This window comes from Melanerpes formicivorus, unplaced genomic scaffold (assembly GCF_026170545.1).
Source record: "Melanerpes formicivorus ecotype bairdi unplaced genomic scaffold, bMelFor1.0.p_v2 SCAF_2, whole genome shotgun sequence".
In the NCBI taxonomy this organism is placed as follows: Eukaryota; Metazoa; Chordata; class Aves; order Piciformes; family Picidae; genus Melanerpes; species Melanerpes formicivorus.
The window spans coordinates 4871763-4893939 of record NW_027142354.1 but is presented as its reverse complement, the minus strand read 5'-3'; the positions used below and the strand labels follow the sequence as shown (position 1 = coordinate 4893939).

Genomic DNA, 22177 nt, shown 5'->3' with positions numbered 1-22177 from the left:
ATAAAGCAAACTTTAGATTGGAAATCAGATGAGTTTGTCATTCAGAACAGCAATATGTCAGAGACACAGGTGAGCAGTCAGCCAAGACTTACTTCTTTACAAAAAAAAGAAGGAATGATGTACCATATTTTCAATCCCACAGTATTTACTGCCTTTGAGCATAGATGCTTCTGACCAAGGTGATTTTTGTTAGTATATTGGGTTGAACTGAGGTGGAGTTAATTCTCCTCACAGCACAGTTAGTTGGTTTCCAGTTGCTGCAGTTACTTGGAATATCCAAAGCAGTCACTGTTATTCAGAGGACACATCTGGCAGCTTAATGTTTTGTATGAGGTGATATCTGAATGTCTATGTATTGTATCTATAAATCACGTTTTCATTTCTCAGCGTATGTATTACATTGAGAACACAGGGGGAAAGGACTGGAAGACATCATAGTTATAATGGGCCCAAGAAGACAGTGCTCAAGAAAGAGCTACTTGAAAGTGTCCAGCACAGAGCTGCAAGGATGATTAAAGGAGTGGAACATCTCTGTATGAGAAGTGACTGAGGGAGCTGGGGCTCTTTAGCTTGGAGAAGAGGAGACTGAGAGGTGACCTTATCAATGGTTATAAATATGTAAAGGGTGAGTCCCAAGAGGATGGAGCCAGGTTCTACTCGATGGTGCCCAATGACAGGACAAGGGGCAATGGGTGGAAGTTGAGATATAGGAAATTGCACTTAAATATGAGGAAAAAAAATTTCACTGTGAGGGTGATGGAGCCCTGGAACAGGCTGCCCAAGGGGGTTGTGGAATCTCCCTCTCTGGAGATACTCAAAACTCACCTGGATGCATTCCTGTGTCATGTGGTGTAGGTGATCCTGCTCTGGCAGGGGGGGTTGGACTGGATGATCTTTCGAGGTCCCTTCCAGCCCCTGGACTTCTTTGAGATTCTGTGTGATAAATATGCTTTCATTTATATTCTCTTGCTTGATCATCCTTTGTTAATCTTCTGCTATCGATACAAAGAACGTTGTATTAAACAATGTCAATTTTATAATGAATGTAAAGGAATAAGTGTGCAAGAGAGGCTTACATTTATTTGGGGTTTTTTGACAGCATTAGAATTACTTTTTTCTTAGCTTTATTCCTAACAGCAAGACTATGTGGAGCATATTGAGATATATTATAAACGTATCATTTGTTCTTGGGCACCAGTATAACGTACGTGGGTGTCAACTGCATATCACTGTGGTTTTTAACCAATTTGTGATAGTTTTGTTCTGATGCAAAGCTTAAGTGTGCTGGAACCAGGATTGCCACCCGCTTTAAATGTTTTTGTTAGCAGATAGCATTTATTTCAGTCGCGTTAAGTCTTGTTATGAAGCCGTTTTAAAAGGTTCATATCTTTGTAAAGGAACTTTTATATTCCATCTGGATAATATCTACCAGTTTTGGTACTGGAAATCATTCTTCTGTAATGTATGATGTGGGTGTGGAGTTCCACTCTGTTAATTCCACTGAGGTCTTGGATGACCCTCCTAGAAGAGCAGGGTCATCTCCGTTAAGTGTCCAAACAGGATATGACCAACCAAACAGCAGTGCTCTCTTAAAGCTTTCCTTGATCCTCTGGATGGAATCCAGAGAGCCTATCACTTCGAGGAATACACGTGTTGGACCGTGTGACCTTACATAATAACCATGCATGTGAGAAGCCCAGAGGGCAGGTAGTCCATGGGATGTCCAGTGCTGATGCTGGCAGCAGGCTGGTGAGTGTGCCAGAGAGGTTTGCAGCTAGCTGCTTCGTGGTTTCTGCAAAGGATGTTCTCCAGCTTTAGTTTGCCCTCCCAACTCTCTTGTATAGCAATGAAAGTGGAGAAGTGGGAAGTGTGGCTCGTGTAGTCCATGAAGAGATTTCTGAAGAAAGCTCACATGGCTGAATGAATTGCTCCTGTTGCCTCCAGTTAATTCTTTGGCTGAAATTAACTTGAAGATTAGAGGAGAGGATGCAGCCACAAGCATGCACACACAAGCTTACAGAGCAATGCACATACCCGGAGAAATTGCCCAGAGTAAATTTTTTGTGTGTGTCGTGTAAACAAATGTAACGTAAACATGCAGTGCCTGCTTGTTGGGTTTGCTTGGGAGGCTACCCTATATTGCCTAAGAGCTTAAGTTAAAATGCTTACCAGTGCTGTGCTTGATCTTTGGGGATCCACTGAAAGAAATGGGCTGACCTTCTTCACCCCCTGCTTCCATTTCTGTATGTGTAAAATGGAGGCTACCTGTCTTCCCAGGGCTTAGAGAGGATTAGTTACTCCTTACGGCTGGCTTTGGAGAGGAGAAGCCCTAAGCAGGGCAGTGTGACGTATGTGTTCTGATAGAGATGGGAAGGGAGGCACTGGAGTGCTGGGGAGAGGGAGGAGCATTAACTGGTGAGGATGGGGTCAGGAGAGCCCCTGCGTGGGTGTGTGGAGGGTGGAGGGAAGGCCACCAGCGGCCACAGGTTGACCAGAGCTGCGTGGGGCTGGCTCACTCCTTTGGGACGCCTGCAGCCAGCTCTGTAAAGCAAGCAGAGAGAGACAGGCGGAGGCAGAATACCCAGAGCATTTCAGTAAATACGAGCACAAACCTGTTGGCTTTAATCAGCTTAGGAGAAATGAACGGAGAGCTGCACGTGCAGGGCTTGTGTGGTGGGTGTGCGCATGTGCATGTCCCTGTGTCCTCCCTGGGTGCGTGCCCTCGAGTGGGGGATGCTGGCTTCGGGCTCTGCTGGACAGCCTTCTCCCAGCCTGGACAGGGCCTCCCCTGAAAAGCCTCCTGGTAAAGGAAATCCTTGACACTTAGCACGATCCAGCATAAATTCGGTGTTCCCCTGGAAAACTCTACTCCATGCTCGCTTCTAGACAAAATAAAAACCTGGTTTAGGACATAGTACCCTTACAGAGCAGAATCAGTGGTAGGAATGCTTGCCTGCCTCTTCTCACTTAGCTGAAGGTATTTCTTTTCTCCTGGGCTCCCTGTTGTCCCTGTTACTTCTTCAGTGAGAGGACAGAGCCCCATGCTTGCCCTCCTGATTAATGTCTTCCCCATCTCTGCTTAAGGATCTTCCTCATGGTATCTCTGGCAGGGGCTTATCCTCCTTCCTGTCCATTCCCCTCTGCATCCTCTTAGATTTAACTCTATGTAATTAGGCTGGATAATGCCCACAGATAAAGCAGGGTCTGCAACTGGGGTGCAGAGAGCTCCTGCACTATGCAGACTGAAGAGATGCCCAAGCACATCCCTGCCTTCCAGAGCACTGCCTCCATTGGTTACAAACCAGCAAGTTCTCACATTACCTCACATTTCCTTCATTCCTTTTTTTTTTTCCCTCTTTTTTTCCCCTCTCTCTTTGTTTTTACTGTTCCTCATCTCTCCCAAGGAGACAAAAGGCTGGAGTAATAAAACATAATTTTATAAGTCTAAGGAGAACACCCTTTTTCCTTGTGCAAATTAATGTTCTGTAATAACTAACACGTAGGAATTGATTTTTCTGCAGCTAACAACTTCCTGGGCTTGATACAGTAAAGTAACAGAGCTGTGCATGTCGTGTGTACCCCTGCAGTACTTCCAGGGCTGTGGAAGGAACAGCCTTTCTTATCACACAAGAATAGCAGTCGCATTCCAGCATTTTCAGGTTTCAACACGTGAACATCAAACATAGGAACAACAAAACAAAAAAATATCTGAAATTCATAAGCCATTTCATCTGAGTTTGCCAGGCCCTACACTGTGAGTGTGGTGGTACTTCAAAGCCCTTGACAATTCAGTTTAAAAAAAACGACGACGACGTAATTTCATCTTCTTGCGATATTAGCACGGGAGAAAAACAAAGGAAGAGGCTCTCTTGGCAGCTGCATCTGCGATGGGGCAGATGATTGCTTTGTTATCTTGAAGTTCTACCTCAATGTGAGACAGAAACCCCTGGCACTTCATTATCATTAGGCTTCTTGTTGTCTCTTTCAAATGCGGTTGGCAGGCTCCTTACTTTTCCCTTGTGGCATAAATGGAGAGACTGCAGCTCACAGGCTCTGGGAGAATGTGCAAGCAATTGCAGAAGTCCAGGTTGGAGCTGCGAGGTGTGGTTCTGTAGTAAACAGGCTCACTTGAGCCTAAGGGCTTGTTGGAGCAAGAAGTAGGGCATGAAGGGCAGACTGTGTTGATCCCTGACATAGAGAGGATGAGCCTTGTGGTTCTGGATGAACAAATGATGTTCAAAGCGTGCTCACTATATCCCCCTTCACATCAGCTGAATGAAAGGGTAGAGCATGTAGAAAACTGCTGTTCTGTCTGCTATGCGTACGTCTGGTACTTGCTGAAGTAAAAGTTGGTTTCTAGAACCCCCATAGAGGTGTAACTTACATCTGAGTTACATCTCTGTGTCTTGGAAGAAGTAAACTTGTGGACCTGGAGTTAGGACTGAGTTTTGGCTGAGCACATGTTTAAGCTTGGCAGGAGCCTGAAAGGACAGTGCTAGTCTGGGGATGGAGGAGGTACAGACTGTCCCATTTTGAAGGAGGCCAGTGGGGACAGTGACCACAGGAGTCATCAGAAGAGAGGCCAGTGCTGGTACCTACTTGGGTCAAGACAAACTTAGAGGGTAAAGTTGGCTTCCCAGAGCAGTGAGTGTGGGCATTGGTAAGGCACTGTGATTCCGCTGATTGCACAGGTTGTGGTTCTCCTGGTTTTACCAAGAGGTGTTTCTTCAGGGAGAGGGTACTTGCTTAAGTCATATACTGTTGTCACCTGGGCAGAGCTGAAGGGCTGTGTGTAGCTGTTACATCTTGTTGTGATGGTAGAGGTGATGCAGAGGCATCCGTGCCCTGTCCCTCCCTGCCTACGCTACCAGTGCTGCTGTTCTGCAGCCAGCCCTTCTCGGCATGGCATTCTGAGTCTCCTCTACTTTGATGGTTACATTTGAAATGCCCTGTTGTTGATTAGGCAGAGTATCTGCTTTTCATCACCCTGTCGTGGGAATGCTGTGTTGACTCTTCAGCAGGGATTTACTATTTATTGAATATTATATGTTAATTGCTTCCAGTTTTCCAGTGTCTCATCTCTTGGCCATTTTTTACCTTAAATTATTGTTACAGCTGCCCTTTTGTGAAATGCACTGTGCCTGTTCTGATTTTTTTTCTTTCCAGTTTCATTGAAGTGCTTGGTCACTTCAGTAAACCTTTTTGGCTTTATAGATTTTGCTTAGAACAGATTCCCATTAAATCAAATATGGGAGTTTGGTTAATAGGGAGATTGTACAGCACTACTGAGTGAAAATACACTGTTGTAGGCTATAGCAGTAAACTGAGAGTGGTGTATTTCTTGAAACTTGAGGTTTATGTGCTGATTCTTACATATATCAGGTTCTCAAAACAATGTATTGCCACTCTTTATCCAGACCTTCACACATGCCTTTGTATAGGGGGAGGGGTTTAGAGTTCTTCATACTTGCATTGAAGGAAAAGATGCGCCTACAAAAGGTAAATGAATAAAACTGGACTTCAGCAAGAAAAATGTGTGAGAGTAGTATGTCTCTCAAACCCTGACTCTGAAGTGTATGCAAATCTTCCTTCAGTGGAGATGGAGCAGTTGCTGGAGTCCTTCTGAAATAGTACTGTGTGTCCTCATGTCCAAAAGAAAACTCCTGGAGGACAGAGTGGGAGAGAGGAAGGTGCAAAATGTAGATGGTGCAAGGCACTGTGTAGTGCTTGGCACAGAAAACTGCATAGATGGTATCTCAGCCTTCTTACAGAGTTTGAAGTACCCCAGTGTGTGACTCAGGGACAGCTCTTCTGAGTTTGTTCTTTCCACTGGGCGGAGAAGGATGGAAAACTTCTGCCTAGGATTATGTGGACTGGGTGAAACAAAGGGTGCTGGAAAGGGTTGCTGCTGAAATGTTGGGTGTTTTGTTTTGCAAAGTGACTGTGTTCAAACTGAAATGTGCTGATTCTTCCCCACAGCCTCAGACCACTTCTTTCCTGGTTGGCTGACTGTGCAAATCCAGGTCTTGCTGTTTCTTCTATGTAGAAAGTATTTGGCTGTAAATAGGATGAGCCTACATAGAGACTGGTGTGAGGAAATGCAAGATCTCCCAAAGATAGCTCAGAATTATTTCTTAATGAGTCCTTGGTACAGTGTTTCATAATGAACATTCAGACAAGTATGAAGAGTATTTGCCTCAATGTCTTAAGATCTCTGGGAGAGGGAGTGGTCTCCTTCCCGTGCATAGCTGCTGTGAGCAAGAGCCTTGGGTTCCACTACTCTGTGTGGCCCCTCTGCTGCCTGCACGTCATCACTTCCACCCCTGAGATTTTGTATTTAGTAGTGAGGCTGCTTGCAGGCTGGGATTTGGTGGTGTCTTTTGTAAATTAGCGTTTGGAAAGGAAACAGACAGGCTTCGCTGGATGCCCATGAATTGATCCAGGTGCTTGTTTCTCATGCAGACAGTAGCTCATTCATGAGTGTAACCCAAAGAGGATGTAGTCAGTTGTGTGTTGGGTGATTTTTGTTTTTGGTTTGTTTGTTTTTTTGTTTGAACTGAAAAAATATTTTTGTAAGTGATTTTAAAATGGCATTAAGTTAAAAAACAAACCATCAAGCAGGTGTCATGCTAGGATGTGAAGTGTTTAATTTACAGTTTCATAGCGTATCTGTGTGGTTTTTCTTCATGTTATCATTTCTTACAAGAGCAAATGGATTGAAGACACTGAGCAAACAGCTGATCGTAATGGACTTTAAGATGCTGGAATATTGCTTGAGTATGCTGGTTTGGGGTGCCTGTTGGTTGCATGCCTGCTGCAAAAGAGTTGGGCTGTTTTAATAGCTGCGAAGCAGAGAAGCGTAGGACCAAAAGCGTGCGCTACTATTGAGATGTTAAAACCCAAAGCTTAAATATGCTAAAATTGTCTTCCATTCCCATTCCTACTTATCCCTTCTTAAAATAAATTAAAACAGAGGTAAAGAAGTATCCATTTATTTTTAGCAATCTCTAGAAAGCGCTGGAATAGGAGGTCATGAGCATGACTCTGCTACCAGCCTGCTGCGAGCCCACATGGAAGTGTTTGAGTGAGGAGACTAGTCGCTTTTGTTTCAGATTATAGGATATTATTTAAAACAAATTGCAGCTTGTTGGGTTTTTTTGGAAGTTGGCTATTTTCAGCCAGCAACCTCTAAACTCTGCCTATTTTGTCTGTGTCTGCTCCACACGCCAAGGCTGGGAGAAGAGGGGCAGCCAAAGCTGGGGACATGTGCCCTCTACTGCCGTGGCTCGGATGCACCAGATGGTCCCACCCCGCAGCTCACTTGCTGCTTATCCCCTTCGGTTTCCTAAATCCTCACTAATTTTCTCTGCCATAAATCATCAGTTCCTTTTCCTAGCAATTAATCATTTCTCTTATTTTTTTTTTTTAATGTTCTATATTTAATTCTTCCTATTCATCAACTCTCTTGCATGTTAATCTTCCCATATTAGAAGAGTAGTATGCGTTTCTCTGCCAGTTCAGATCCATGTCCGTATACTCTTAATTTCCTCTCTTTATTTTGGTGACCAGCTACAAGATGCTCCAGAGGAAGAAGCAGTGCTCCTGCCCCACCTCAAATGGCAAATAGAACATCCTGACAGCCTGTGGTGGCTTTAACCCTTTAATTATTGGGTTAATATTGGAGCATGAGACACTTATGTTCTTCTGCAAAGCCTTGCTGAGATGGGAAATTCATGCCCAGTCCCTGTTTGAATCCAGCCAGATTCTTGACCTTTCTGGTATAAAGGGGAATGACTTACAATAGTATAAATTGCATGTAGTGTAGAGTTTCCTTTTACATGTATTTTTATTTGATTGAAATTAATTTTCTTCTTGTGTTATGAGACAGAGGAATGCAATCTCCTGTTTTATCTTCTAAAACATATCATGGAATCATAGAAGGGACCTCAAGGATCATCTAGTTGCACCCCCCTGCCATGGGCAGGGACACCTCACACTAGACCAGGTTGCTCAGGGCCACATCCATCCTGGTCTTAAAAACCTCCAGGGATGGGGCTTCTCCCACCTCTTTTTAGCAGTCCAGCAGAAGCATGTTATCCAGAACTGCAGTGCTGCAGAGTTTTGCTGTCTCTCCTTTCTTTTTGTCACCTGGTGCCCTGGTGCTGCGGTACCTTCGTTCAGAGCCCTGGTATGGGGTGACTGATCACTGGCCATGTGCTGTCCTGTCATCCCAGGATGGCAACCTAAGCCACCTCCAGTGCTGCCACAAACTGTCAAAGAAGTTAGTTTGATAAAGCACAGGAGATGTGTCTGTCAGTTGAGCAGTCTGATTGAATGATAGTTCTTGTTCCAAAACATACCTGCAGTACCTGCATAGATCCCGTCTGCTTCATTTTATTTGTAGATACGAATTGTACAGAAAACTTGATAAGAGCGACATTGTGTTAAAGTGATTCTTTGAAACAGCCTTTTACTTAAAAATGCTTGTGAGAAGGATGAGGGGGGGACATGCTGAGATGTTGACATCTGCTGCAGCAGTTGGAAATGGAAGACCTGGAGCCCTGTGTCCAGCAGTGTACAGCTCACTAAGGGACAAATCTGACCCAGAGAGCCTACAAGAGGATGTGTCGAGGAGGTTTATAGCTCTGTTTTGAATGAGTGTGTGCAGCACCTTATCTTTGACAACATGCTGCCTGCATCTCTTACTCTAAGACTTACTCAGACAGACATGTAAATACCTTCTTACCTCTCAACTGCAGGTTGATAGTGGTGCTTTTAGGGGTGAATTCTCTGTAGTACCTAGTATTGCTGTGCCTTTAGCATGTATATGTAATTGCTCAGATAAAATAAATTCATTGTACCTCACTGCAGCTGTCAGTGTGAAAGGAAATTGTGTGGGGTTTTTTTCCCTTGAGTGCTGGGGTAGTTTTTCTCCAGTGTTTCTTTCTTTGAAAGCTCTAGTAGCATGCTGCATTTTAGATCACTCTCTTTATGGAGGAAGACTCACTCTCCTTTTCTTGTGTTCAGAATTATGCAAAGCAGTTGCCAAACATAAACACACAACAGTAAATGCCATAGAAATGTGCTCTACAAAGATTCCAGCGCTAACCACACCAAAGAATACAAAAATGCAAGGTTCTTAAAATTGATGTCACATGCAGGAAGTGACATTTAAATTCTTGCTCATTTAAAATTAAGCAGTCTTACCGTTTTCCTCTTTAAAATTGTTGAAGATTTTCCATTAGTTAAGGGGTTGTCTGCCTTGCAAGCCTTCAAGAATTAAGTTTTGCCTTTTTTTTTTTTCCCCTTTTCTTTTTCCCTTTTCTTTTTTAGGATACTTGAGCTGTTTGGCTTTTACTTTTTAACACGATGGTATATGTGCAAGTGTGAAGACTGTGTGCATTTAATTGGCTATTTGAGAACCTGTGTTAGAGGGCTGACCTCAGAAGCATTAGGAAATGGTAGTCCCACTGCTTATCTTTACACTTCATAAAGAGTATTGTTTAATTCTTGGAAGAAGAGGGTGTTTCAATCTCACTCTATTTTTTTTTTGCTGTGTTCTGGTTTGCTTAGCTGCTGGTGTTTGTGCTGGTCACCTTCAGTGCTGGAATACGGTATTGAAATAACTCTCTTGTTTATGGTTTTGCATTTTTTCATCATGTGGAAACCTCATGTTGGGCCTCCAGTAAAATTCTCTTGAATCCAAACAAAAAGTGAGGACTGCAACATGCAACCAGTTTTGGCTGTGAAATCAGGGTCAAAGTCCCTTGCACACAGCCGGTCCTGGCAGCAGTGAACTTGGGCTTGTCCAAGTCTTGATCTTCTTCACTGCTTCTGGCTGAGCTCATGTTCTAACAGTGAATGGTGTTCAGGAATCCTCTGGGTGGCAAGCTGAGCTCTCCATCTCCTCTGCCGTTTAAGTTGTCCCAACAAGCTTTTTCTCCTTCCTTTCTGAGGGATCTTACTGGAGTAAACATCTGTCCTTTTTCTTCATTTGAATTGCTGATCCTTTTGCTTGCTGGTTGTGCTGTGGATTGAACACAACTGTTGATGCTCTTCTGAAGCATGAAAGGATGATGTGCTTGTTTCATTTCTCAGGCATCTGCCAGAAGTATTTGATAGCATTCAATTGTCGAGATGTTATCTCAATCACTTAAATTCTCTACTTCAGCATTTCTCCGTTGCTTGAGCTGAAAACAAAACCAGCAAATTTGAAGTGCGAACTCTCCTTCAAATTAAATATAACATTGAATGTACTTTTTACCTGGTAAAATTATCACAGTTGTTAATTGGTATCACTTTTTTATCATTACTGTTGAATCTTCTTTATCAGAATCTTCTTTAACAGCTGGCAGCCAGTCACTAGTGGTGTGCCCCAAGGATCAGTGCTGGGCCCTGTGCTCTTTAACATCTTTATTGATGATCTGGATGAGGGTATTGAGTCCATCATTAGTAAATTTGCTGACGAAACCAAGCTGGGGGCAGGAGTTGATCTGCTGGAGGGTAGAGAGGCTCTGCAGAGGGACCTCGACAGGCTGGACAGATGGGCAGAATCCAAGGGCATGAGATTTAACACATCCAAGTGCCGGGTTCTGCACATTGGCCACAACAACCCCATGCAGTGCTGCAGGCTGGGGTCAGAGTGGCTGGAGAGCAGCCAGGCAGAGAGGGACCTGGGGGTACTGGTCGATGGTAGGCTGAACATGAGCCTGCAGTGTGCCCAGGCAGCCAAGAGGGCCAATGGCATCCTGGCCTGCATCAGGAACAGTGTGGCCAGCAGGAGCAAGGAGGTCATTCTGCCCCTGTACACTGCACTGGTTAGGCCACACCTCGAGTCCTGTGTCCAGTTCTGGGCCCCTCAGTTTAGGAAGGATGTTGACTTGCTGGAACGAGTCCAGAGAAGAGCAACAAAGTTGGTGAGGAGTTTGGAACACAAGCCCTATGAGGAGAGACTGAGGGAGCTGGGGTTGCTTAGCCTGGAGAAGAGGAGACTCGGGGGTGACCTTATCACTCTCTAAAACTACCTGAAGGGAGGTTGTAGACAGGCAGATGATGGTCTCTTCTCCCAGGCACCCAGTACCAGAACAAGAGGACACAGTCTCAGGCTGTGCCAGGGGAGGTTCAGGTTGGATGTTAGGAAGAAGTTCTATACAGAAAGAGTGATTGCGCTATGGAATGGGCTGTCCAGGGAGGTGGTGGAGTCACCGTCATTGAAGGTGTTCAGGAGGAGACTTGATGGGGTGCTTGGTGCCATGGGTTAGCTGTTTGGGTGGGTTGGATTGGTTGATGGGTTGGACATGATGATCTTGAAGGTCTCTTCTAACCTGGTTTGGTTTATTCTAATAAAGGTTTATTCTAATAAAGAATACATTTGTGTTCCATTTATCTACCACTTCCCCACAGCATTGTGGACAAATAAGTTGTTATTTATTGTGCATCTTTATATTATTCTGTCATCCAGAAGTGTCTCTTTGGTGTTCTGGAAGTGCTGGAAGATTTTGAAATACAGTCTATTAAGGAAAAAAATAATAATTAAAATACACTCTTAAAAAAAAAAAAAGGAAAGAAAAATAAAATCCTGTTAAATAATTAAGATGCTTTGAGCTTTATCAGACTTGTCAGTGTTCTTGCCATAATATACATATGCAAAAACTATAAGAAGTTTAATATTTTATAGCAAGGATAACTCCAAAACCTAAATCTGCTGGCTTGTTTCTATGGTAACAAATATTGAAATATGTCTAGCCAACACTGTTGGTTCCCCCCCCAACCCCATTTAATTTCTGTCTATGAGTTCTAGGAATTCATTAAAACTGTAGAATCCTTTTAAAATTGGTATGTTCTGTTGTAAAATTCCCTAAGATTAATGTTGAACATAAGTTTAGATTTTAACATAAACATTTCTTTGAAAGAGATTTCTTAGCAAGTGAGAGATTAGAATTCTATTTCTAAGGCTGTATGCTCATTGATCTGGTATTTTTGTTCTTCATTGAAAAGTTAGGTTTTCTTTTTTCCCTGCATAACTGTACTGTAAAAAGTAGAGTCTCAGTCTATGGATTCTGCTGAAGATATTAAAGGCTGCTTACTGGAATGGTCTGGCTGGAAGACAACGATGACATGAAGTCAGCACCTGCAGAACTAAATTTACTAATGAGGACCCCTTGACTTCTTAGGGGCTCCCTCCTACTTCTTAGGGCTCCCTCCTGTTCTACTCTTTAAAAAATGGCTTGATAGGAGCTTCAGCCTTCTTTTGAATGAATTGCAATTAACTTTGTCTATTACAGAGTATTTTCTGGGCATCTGATTTAAGCAATTCTGTGTCTGACATCATCTGGTTGATTTTTCTTTTGAGGGCAGCCTGGCAGTGTTGGGAAGTAATCTGAAGTGTTGGCGGTGAGTTTCCATTTCCCCAGTGGTCACTCAAACCACAAGCACCTAATCCCAGTAGTAACAGAAAAAACCTCTAAAGTGAACTATCAGGTTGATGCAACATTTTGCATCTAGTTGACTAGCCAGCATTGGATGCAGCTGGAAGCATAAAGACTTCCTCCCTCTGCCTGCTGGGACTCTGGTTTCTGCTGGGATGTAGTGAAGAGAATGAGCCAGCAGAAAGAAAATTTCAGAAACTGAAATTTGCACTTAACAGATGTGTTTCAGGAGCCCATGGTGATGGACTAAATGCATGTATTCTCACAGGGCTAAGAGCATCCAACCTTTTTTCCTCAAATAGACTTATAGCTGGGAACTTGGAAATCAGACCCAGCAACCTTAACAGATGCTTTGAAGGTCCAGGAGGTGCAGCTGGAACCAGTAACTGAAATACTCAAAAGGTGGTGCTCAGAAAAAGTGCAATTCATTCATTCCTATCCTTCCAGAGCAGTAAGAAAGAAAATGATGTATTTAGTGGGCAAAGGATCATCTCTGTGGTCCCATGCAGGAGTAAGTGATTTCAGTGGGTGGGCTTGAGGTTGCCATAGGCAGCGATTTGCGCTGAGAACCATAAGAGTTGACGCTTCTGCTCCTCAGGCAGAGGCAGGCTGAAAGAAGGGGGCAATGTTTATGCACAAGGACATATAAAAACAACTGGATTGTGAGCAAAATACCCTGGCACCTCACAAGCCCTAGGTAAACCTCCAAACCCTCCTTTTATGATTGCAGACCTTGTGTGAAGAAAGTTGCTTTGGGTTGAATACAGGAGGCTTGTGAGATCCCAGCCCCCAGGCTTGCTTCGCCTGTGTATATATTTGCATGTCCCTAGCCTGAGATACTCCTTTTCCTTTCATGCACATTCTATGGTGTTCTTTGAACTAGCATGGGCTGTGGAAATAGGAGCTGCAGAGTCACCAACAAGAAACTTGTCAGTTTCTTTCCATCTTGAATTGTGTCACCACACTGTCTGAAATCTCTTACAAGTGTGAGCTGTGGTGGTACCAGCATGCTTCCAGCAGTGCCCAGGCTACTTGTACCAGGAGGCATTACAGCTGGTGGAGGAGTCTCACCTTCACACCCCCTCACATCACACAGTCAAGGATATCAATTTCTTGGCAATATTTTGAACTGTCCAGACTTCATCCCAAATTTCAGTTTTTGATCTCTCCAATGGGCTTCTCCCAAGGGGCCAATGTAAACAATAGACACGTATTCCAGTTCCTCAGAAACAGAGAAAAAGATTTTGCCCTTTTATTTCTTGGGTTGAATGTGGAATTTGTTGAAACCATGGATGTGTTCCAGCCCAGACCTTTTTTTTTCTTTAAAATAATCCATTTTTCTTAAATAGGTACAAGAATATGTGTAACAAAGCGAGTTCTGTTTTGAGGCTTTCTCACATCATACTGATGGACTTGTCAAATTTATTTTCAGGAAAACTGAGCAAGATTGAGAGGAGGATTATGCATGTGCATGAAAGCTGTGAGTACTGTTGTTCCGTTAGGCTTGTAATCTCTCAAAGGCAGAGCAAGCCCACTCACTACAGCATGGACACTTGGTAGCCATTGGGAAGCTTTCACAATGGACAAATGTGTCCACGCCACTTTCCACTTTACTTTGAAACATCTGTTATGTATCAGGGTCCTACACACTTCTTTTGGAGCTGTGAAATGAGAAACCACTGTGTGTTCTTCTGCGATCAGCTCTCACATTCTCATATGGTGCCTGTGCAATCAGACACATCAAACTGTACTTTGACTTGCTCCTCCAGTCTGTCAAATACTTACCATCAGGTTTCGATGAACTGCTTAGTAAAATCCTGTAGAAAGTGGGCATGACTTGAGGGGAAGCATGTGTGAGAGGTAAGATGCCAGTGGTTATATGGCCTGCTCAGCAAAAGGCAAAGGCAGAGTTTAGAATAGAATGGAATAAACCAGATTGGAAGTGACCTTCAAGATCATCGCGTCCAACCCATCAACCAATCCAACCCACCTAAACAACTAACCCATGGCACCAAGCACCCCATCAAGTCTCCTTCTGAACACCTCCAATGATGGCGACTCTACCACCTCCCCGGGCAGCCCATTCCAATGGGCAGTCACTCTCTCTGTATAGAACTTCTTCTTAACATCCTGACCTCCCCTGGCACAGCCTGAGACTGTGTCCTCTTGTTCTGGTCCTGGCTGCCTGGGAGAAGAGACCAACATCCGCCTGTCTACAACCTCCCTTCAGGTAGTTGTAGAGAGCAATAAGGTCACCCCTGAGTCTCCTTTTCTCCAGGCTAAGCAGCCCCAGCTCCCTCAGCCTCTCCTCATAGGGCTTGTGTTCCAAACCCCTCACCAACTTCATTGCCCTTCTCTGGACTCGTTCCAGCAACTCAACATCCTTCCTAAACTGAGGGACCCAGAACTGGACACAGTACTCAAGGTGTGGCCTAACCAGTGCAGTGTACAGGGGCAGAATGACCTCCCTGCTCCCACTGGCCACACTGTTCCTGATGCAGGCCAGGATGCCATTGGCCCTCTTGGCTGCCTGAGCACACTGCAGGCTCATGTTCAGCCTACCATCAACCAGTACCCCCAGGTCCCTCTCTACCTGGCTGCTCTCCAGCCGCTCTGACCCCAGCCTGTAGCACTGCATGGGGTTGTTGTGGCCAATGTGCAGAACCCGGCACTTGGGCCATGGTGCTGTTGTTGGCCTTCATAGTGCTTGCACTGAGCAGGGCCCAGTGTTTTTTGTCAAGATTATGTCAGCATTTCCCTTAATAGTAAGCAATCCTTTAGGAAGATGCATACTAGAGAAAAAAAAATAGTACTGTGAGTGCATTCAGAGAACATCTGCATTTGTTTCCTGCTGGAGTTATACAGCCCCTTGGAAGAAGAGAAACAAGGATTTGTAGAACTGTATTCATTTTAAATGTCTCTTGAGCGCTTAGTGCTGTCCTGGTAGTTGGGTGAGGGAAATTTATTTCTGATAGGTTTTTTTGAGACCCACAGTTTGGAACCGAAAGTGGGTAGCACAACTCCATAGTGCCTTTTATGTGATTATCCCAACTATAATGCCACTGAGAACAAGAGTCCTTGCCCCATCTCCCTGCTGATTAAAAATTTGGTTCCTTATTTTTGAGTCCTCTGGATGTGAAATTTTGAGAGGTCAGGGGTGGCTCCGTTGCAGCTTCTTTCCTGTCCTGAATTCCCCAAACTTACGGCAGAGCTGTATTCTGTATAGTTAGTTTCTGTCTTTAACCACTATGGAAGAAGTGTTTAGCTTAACCCTGAGGCAGTTCAAACCTTGTGCTGAATTAATTAAAACACAGTGCTGTGCCCTCCACAGCAGCAGAGCATTGTTTGGGAGTGGAGCAGAGGAAAGAGCGCTGTGCACTGGGAGCAGGAGGACCTATCCTGCTTGCCAAGATCCCTCCTGAGTGTGAGGTATCAGCTCCCAGATCTGCCTTGGAGCTCCCCAAGCTGGATTTCGCCCACAGTGCTGTTTGTAAGGGAGCTGTTCCACCACTGGAGTGTTTTATTTTCTAAACCATGTTATGTACTTTGTGCAAGTTAAAAGGTTTGTTCTGCCTTTCATCTCGTGGACTGTTTTCTGCAGATATTTCCTAACTTTTCCCATGACGTTTTCGCCTGGTTCTTCAGAAGATTGTAGGGACTGAAAGAGACTATTGTTTCCACAAGAGTGCAAGCATGTGCACATCGGCTAATCTGGTTGGTACAGAATTTCAGGAGTGGGTGTTGGACTGAGGAACAGGATTGGGATGTGTGTGGCTATGAATTCTTGTGGACGGCGTGTTCTCTTTTCTGTAAATAATACCACGTTTCATTCTCTAGGTCTGCCATTTGTATTTCTCTAAAAGTTGAACTCCAGTGCCATGAGATGTAAACAAGGAAATGGTGTGCAGGAAGGTTGCAAAAGCTTTGGCTAGCCGAGATTGGAAAGCCGGTTTGGTTTTCAGTCCTGCTGCTGGATAGGTATCAGCTCTTCATTGCGTAGAAAATCAGCATTTTCTTTTTTTTCCCCCCACAAACATCATGGGTTTGAAATTGACACTTCCTGGACTTTCTTACTTTCTCCTTCCCCACATGTGAGTTTTCATCTTTGAAATACAGGGTAGGTAAACAAGTAGTTTCTACCGGGGTGTTCAGGAGGCAGACATGGGCAATCAAGATGCATTTACCAGCTTTTGAGACACTGCAGTCTGAACCCTACGTTTGCAGCAAGCTTTTTCTGCAAAGTAGTTTGCATCCAAGACATCACATGATGGGGTTTGTTTCTTTTCAATTGGATGGTATCACCAGGGAGCAAAGAAACTGCCCATGGTTGTTTTTGTCAGATGCAACCTCACTGCAGATTTGTTTCCCCAGTTGGGAGATTTACCTAGAAGATGGGGCTGGAATAACGCCAGCTTCCTGATGGTGACCCACATCTCTGCTGGCGATGAGATCTCATCTCCACTGGGCATGGAGTGAGAACAGTAATAGTGTTTTCAGCTGCTAATCTTCAGGCATGTTCCCATACGGTGTTTCCAGGCTCATCAGCAGCCTTGCAGCACCTTGGCTATTGCTGCTGACGTGGCTGTGTCTGGTGGTGAAAGGTGGAGTTTTCCTCCTTGGTCTGGTTTCATGTAGGTCTCTTAAGAGAGTGTGAGGCAACTCCAGGGTGTTTTTACGTACTACCGCTTTATGTATGTGTGAGACAGCATAAAAACCCTCAGAGTTTTTTCAGCAGCAACAACATTGTATAACTGACAATTTGCTGTATGTGCATTTTAATGCAGTTTCTTTTCTTGGTCAGGAATAACTGTTGCTTGGGAATGTCTCCTTGGAACTAGAGGATGCAGGCTGGTAATTCAAGAATTGATGAAGATCGATACTGTGTTTTGTTGATGGATTTTGTCTGACTGGGGTGTTTTTTTGGCACATGCACAGGAATTCCCAAGTGTTGATAAAAGCATTTGACCATAGCCAATTTTATGAAAGGGAAGAGAGACTGTGAAGTGAGGAGTCAAAGGTTTGTCTGGTTCCATTTCGTGTACAGCCTGTCTTATTTAGCAAAGAGCTTACAGCCTCACCCGTAGTCATGTGTGCTTTTAGCACCTCTGGACCAAACTACTGTGTTGACTGTCTTTGAAGAGTTTCTCCAACGCTTCCATGGGACACACTGCTTCACAGACCACCTAACTGCTGCTTCAAGTGGTGTTCTTGAAATTGCACCTTCTTTTCAGCAGGGCGTGAGCATGGTACAGAGCACTGGAACCAGTCTGCAAAGCTGCCTTTTCATATCTGAGATTCCCTTTGTGTTAGATGGAATCCTTGCTGCCCTACCCAGGAATATTTGAGGCATGTTGTTGCTGACAGTCTTCTGCTTTGCACTCCCGAGGATTGGATGTAGGACAGTTTGGAGGGTTCCTAGCGGTGGAACTCCCTATTTGCAGTCAGTGAGTACATTAGAGCCCTAAATTATTTACCTTAAAGAATTCAGGGCCTGAATTATTTACCTTTAAGATCTGTCTTCCTGCCTTAGACATTTGGTCGACTGCAGACCTGTGCTGTTGCGCGCCGTGAATGCGCAAGGCAGCATCGTATCTAGGGCGGCTCCAGCTGTTGGCTGTTAATTTTAGTTTTGTACACGCGAACACTACTACATTGTAGCTAAGGTCAGAGTGCGACTCAGTGAGATAGAAGAAGGATTTGTACGGACCTGATTGTAAGTCTTGTGAATGCATGGACAGTTTTCAATTACGTGATGGCACTCCTCTCTGTTTTGCAAGTTCACTGCCTACCGCCGTGTAGCTGTAGCTGCGAGCCCTGGGCGAATGCCCTGTTCAGCATCTTGTTTTTTCCCCCCGCTGTTCCTTGTCTGGCCTCAGGCTTTTATTTATGGCACACTACTAAAATCCTACTGAAGAAGTTTGTCATTTCCTCTCAAACTTTTTCTGTTTATCAGTGTCAGGCTTGGGAGTTTGATAAATTATTTGGGAAGCGTTGCCACTTCTGTACAGGAAGAGAGCTAAAGCAAGAGGACAAAGGATCTTGAGGGCCTTACAGCCTTGCTGCTGAGTTGTCTCCATACTGTGTAGTATTTCATGTACTGGAAATGCAGTTCCCTTTTGCTGTGAGTGTTCATTAGTTGTGCTTGAGAGAAGCCAGGGTTTCAGGTTGGTTAGGAACTTGCCATTAATGGTCCCTTGGGAAATGCAGGGTTTAAATGACTAGAGTGATGCTGCATCAGAGCTGCATGGCAGCTCTCCAAGGCACAGCTCATCTGCCTGAATGCCGAGAGGGATGGCAGGGAGCAGCGGGGTGGCTGCCCTCTTCACTGCCAACAGCTGTCAGAGTTGTCCTGGGCTTTAATCTCATAGTTGTGTTGCATGGCTCAGGTATGTTTCTTGTGCTGAGTGCAGCAGGAGAAGGTGAAGAGAGCTGCTGTAGGCAGCGCTCTCCTGCCACACTTCTCTCCCTTTTCAGTGCTTCAACTCATCAATGTTCAGTGTTCTGTCTTGCAACATAGCTTTGGTACACCAAAAGGCAGAAAGCAAACAAATGGCAAACAGTGCCCACCAGCATCGTAGAGGCTTCAGCATGACTCAGTGCCAGTGCTGCAGCTGCAAAGCCACAATACAGCCCTCCATGCCTAACCAGTGTGTCACTTTCTCCCCATCCTACCTCAAATTTTCCATCCCCATTAGGTGACATTTCTAGTTTTGATGTGTTTTTCCCTGCCATCCCCTGGCCCAGCTCTTCCCTGCTCTGTGTTGAACATAGATGGCTCTAGGCTGCTGGGGCTGCAGGAGAGAGGTCATCTGGAGCAGGAGAGAGAGTTCATCCCTGCCTTGGTTTCGGAGGTGGCCGTGCCCAGTCAGAAGCGAATGCAAAGGGCATCTCTGTCCTCCTCAGCGCTGGACCTGACTGCATTCTTTGCTTTGGGTGGTACCTGGCTAGTCCCAGGTTTAAACTGCATTCCAGATGTTGCCAGAATTTACTGAGTCTTTCCAGCCACTTTTTCAGGAATGGCTCATTCAGGCTGCTGTGACCAGAACCTTGCAACAAATCTTCCTGGCAGACATGGCATGTCAGTGATGGACAGAGTATGCCAGTGCCCAAGCCCTGAAATCTCAGGGCCGTATTCCCAACCTTGTGCTGTGTGGCTAGGTTTAATTTGCATGCCCTTTTGGAAGAAGGCAAGATATCACATACAGATCTCTAAGTTACATCTTCTGATGTGAAGGGGTTTCTTTTACTTGCTTTCAGGGAAAGCAATGAAGTACTGATGTTAACGGTATTTCCAGTACTGAAAATCCAGTTGCATTTCTTCTTTACTCATAATGTGTTTTCTGACCATTCAGAGAGGCTGGTGGGGTTTTTTGAGGTTTATCTTCACTTGGGTTTCTACCATCAGGGCTTTTTTTTCTTCCTTATTTAAGTGTGAAAACATCTTCTGTGAACTGTACATTTTGGTTCATTTGGTATATTGGCAGGAGAATTTGACACTGAAGCTTAAAGCTACTAATATGTGAAGTGAGGACTAAGCACAAACACTGAAAAACCCTTTTGAGAATTTTAAGTGGTGTCACTAAATAATGTTGCAGGTGCAAATTTCAGGGAAACCCTACAATGAATTTACTGTTGATGTAACTTTGCAAGTATTATTTTTACATTGCTGCAGCAGTTATTAGTGGCATGTGTTTGCTTTTGAAACTGAAATAAAATTAGGCACCTCTCTCTTCCCCCATATTTCTGCCTTTGGTGGTCCTGTCTGCTTAGTGTTGGTCTCTGTACCACCAAGCAGGATGCCCCAGGGGGCAGGCAGGGGATTTGGAGGCAGAAGAGCTGCATTCTCCTGCATAGTTCTACAAGAGATGGGCTGTGGTACCTTGCCCTCCGTTGCTTTGTTTGGTCAATGAGCAGTCCTCGGGGAAAAGGATGTTTTGTTCTTTAATATCTTTATGACAAATGGCAGAAATCAAAAGACTGAAATGTCTCCTGGAAAAGCCAACTGTTGTAATGCAACTGATAGATAATTGTGTGCAGTTAATCAATTTCCTCTTCTGTTGTTTTCTTTTTCACATAGAGCGATGAGGCAAGAGAGAAGTTTTTAAAAGCAGAAAAATGTGATTGCATAAACATCATTGTTGGCAGGAGGACTCGGTGGATTCAGGTAATAATGTGGCACTGCTTTTTATTGTGCTTTACAAACTGCCTAGGCTTGAGGCAGTGGCCCTTTGTCAGGGACTGAGGAGTAGAGGAAGGTGACAAGGTATAACAAGAATTAGTGGCTGGCTATTATATTAATTCAGACCAGGTGAGAGGGTGTGAATGTTCCAGCAGCACCAATGGTGCAGTAGCTTCCCTCCTTACATCAGGCTGTTGAATCTGAGGCTGTTCTTTTTTAATTGCTTTCTTTCTTTCTTTTTAATGTTTTGGGTTTGTTTGGGTTTTTTTACCCTAACCTCTTTACAGCTGCATCGATGTAGGCAGGGAAGCTCCATGTCTGTTTTATGGAAGGAGGTCAAATGATTAGCTGTCCCGTTAGGCTGCACAACTCTGAATCTATGAATATTTCACTTGAATTCCCCCTTTTTAAAAGATTTCTGGATCAGAGCAGATCATTATCTGCTAAAAGGCCCAGACCTAGACCTTTACTGCTTTAGAGGACTACTGTTGGTTATTTTGAGTGTGAATGAAGACAATTTGTTCCGTGGCTGTAGAAAACCTAGTATGTGATGTTTAACTGTGCCACTAATACATTTGCAACAACAATCTTATATGAAAACAGTGGATTTAACATATTGAGGTCCTGTTTTGTAGGAAGTTTAATTTCCTGGCTCAAATGTACCTCTTATGTTTTTAATCATTTTATTTTCCTCACTGAGGGGGAGTGGAAGATGAAGATGGGGAGTTTACAGCACTAATTGCACTACACATTCATAGCTGGGGCCGGATCCTGCCCTCAGACTTCTTAGGCAATCCCACTGAAGTCATCACTCAGTGGGAAAAACACAGTTGTGGCTTTGCTACAGTCATGACCAAGAAGGACATTTAAATATCATGTGAAGAAGTGTGGATTTGCTATTTCCTAGACCCAGCTTCTTTTTAGTGTTAAATTGCATACTCTGGGAATATAGTTGCTGTATCAACATTGGTATAATGACACATTATTAAAAAATCAATATCCAGTCATAGAAACAAGTCATGGTGTAAGCAGTTGGGTGCTTACAGCTGCGATTTGTATGTATTTGCAAATGTAATGGGCTTTTTTTTCTTTCCCCTTGTAGCACTGGTAACTTGGATAAACACTGTATGTGTGACTCATTGTAGAGTATAAACTTCTTTTAAAGGAGCAAGTGTGGGATTTGCTGAATATCCTATTGCTTGCAACCCTGAATACATTCATTAGGTCATGATTAATCTTAAACTGGCCAACTTGAGAGGAAAATTACTGCTGGTCTCCCATAGGTGACTTCAGAAACAAACAGAAGGATGGAAGTGCTTTCAAAACACAAATAGTAGTTGGAATTCATAAAATCATAAAGCAAACATATGGTGCAAGGTCTTCTGAAATATAGCAGTTGAAAGGTTGGGTTTTTTTCTAGTTTCAGAAGGAGCTTTTTTAGTTATCACAGGAAAAGTAAATATTTTCATTTCTTCTTCTTCACCTCTCTCCTTTCTTCTCTTTTCTTCTCCTTTTCCCTCCTTTTTTCCTCCTCAGAATCTTCTTGATTTGGTGGGATGGGGAACCAACA

General features: G+C 44.0%; 1 protein-coding gene across 3 annotated transcripts in view; it reads left to right on the top strand.

The window, feature by feature from the left end:
* BACH2 (BTB domain and CNC homolog 2) overlaps nucleotides 1-22177 on the top strand; it is a 230485-nt gene that overhangs the window by 26499 nt on the left and 181809 nt on the right. For all 3 annotated transcript variants that reach the window (XM_068149520.1, XM_068149545.1, XM_068149529.1), the window contains one exon: nucleotides 20506-20592. The gene's annotated coding sequence lies outside the window, so the exon portion shown is untranslated. The remainder of the gene's footprint in view (nucleotides 1-20505; nucleotides 20593-22177) is intronic.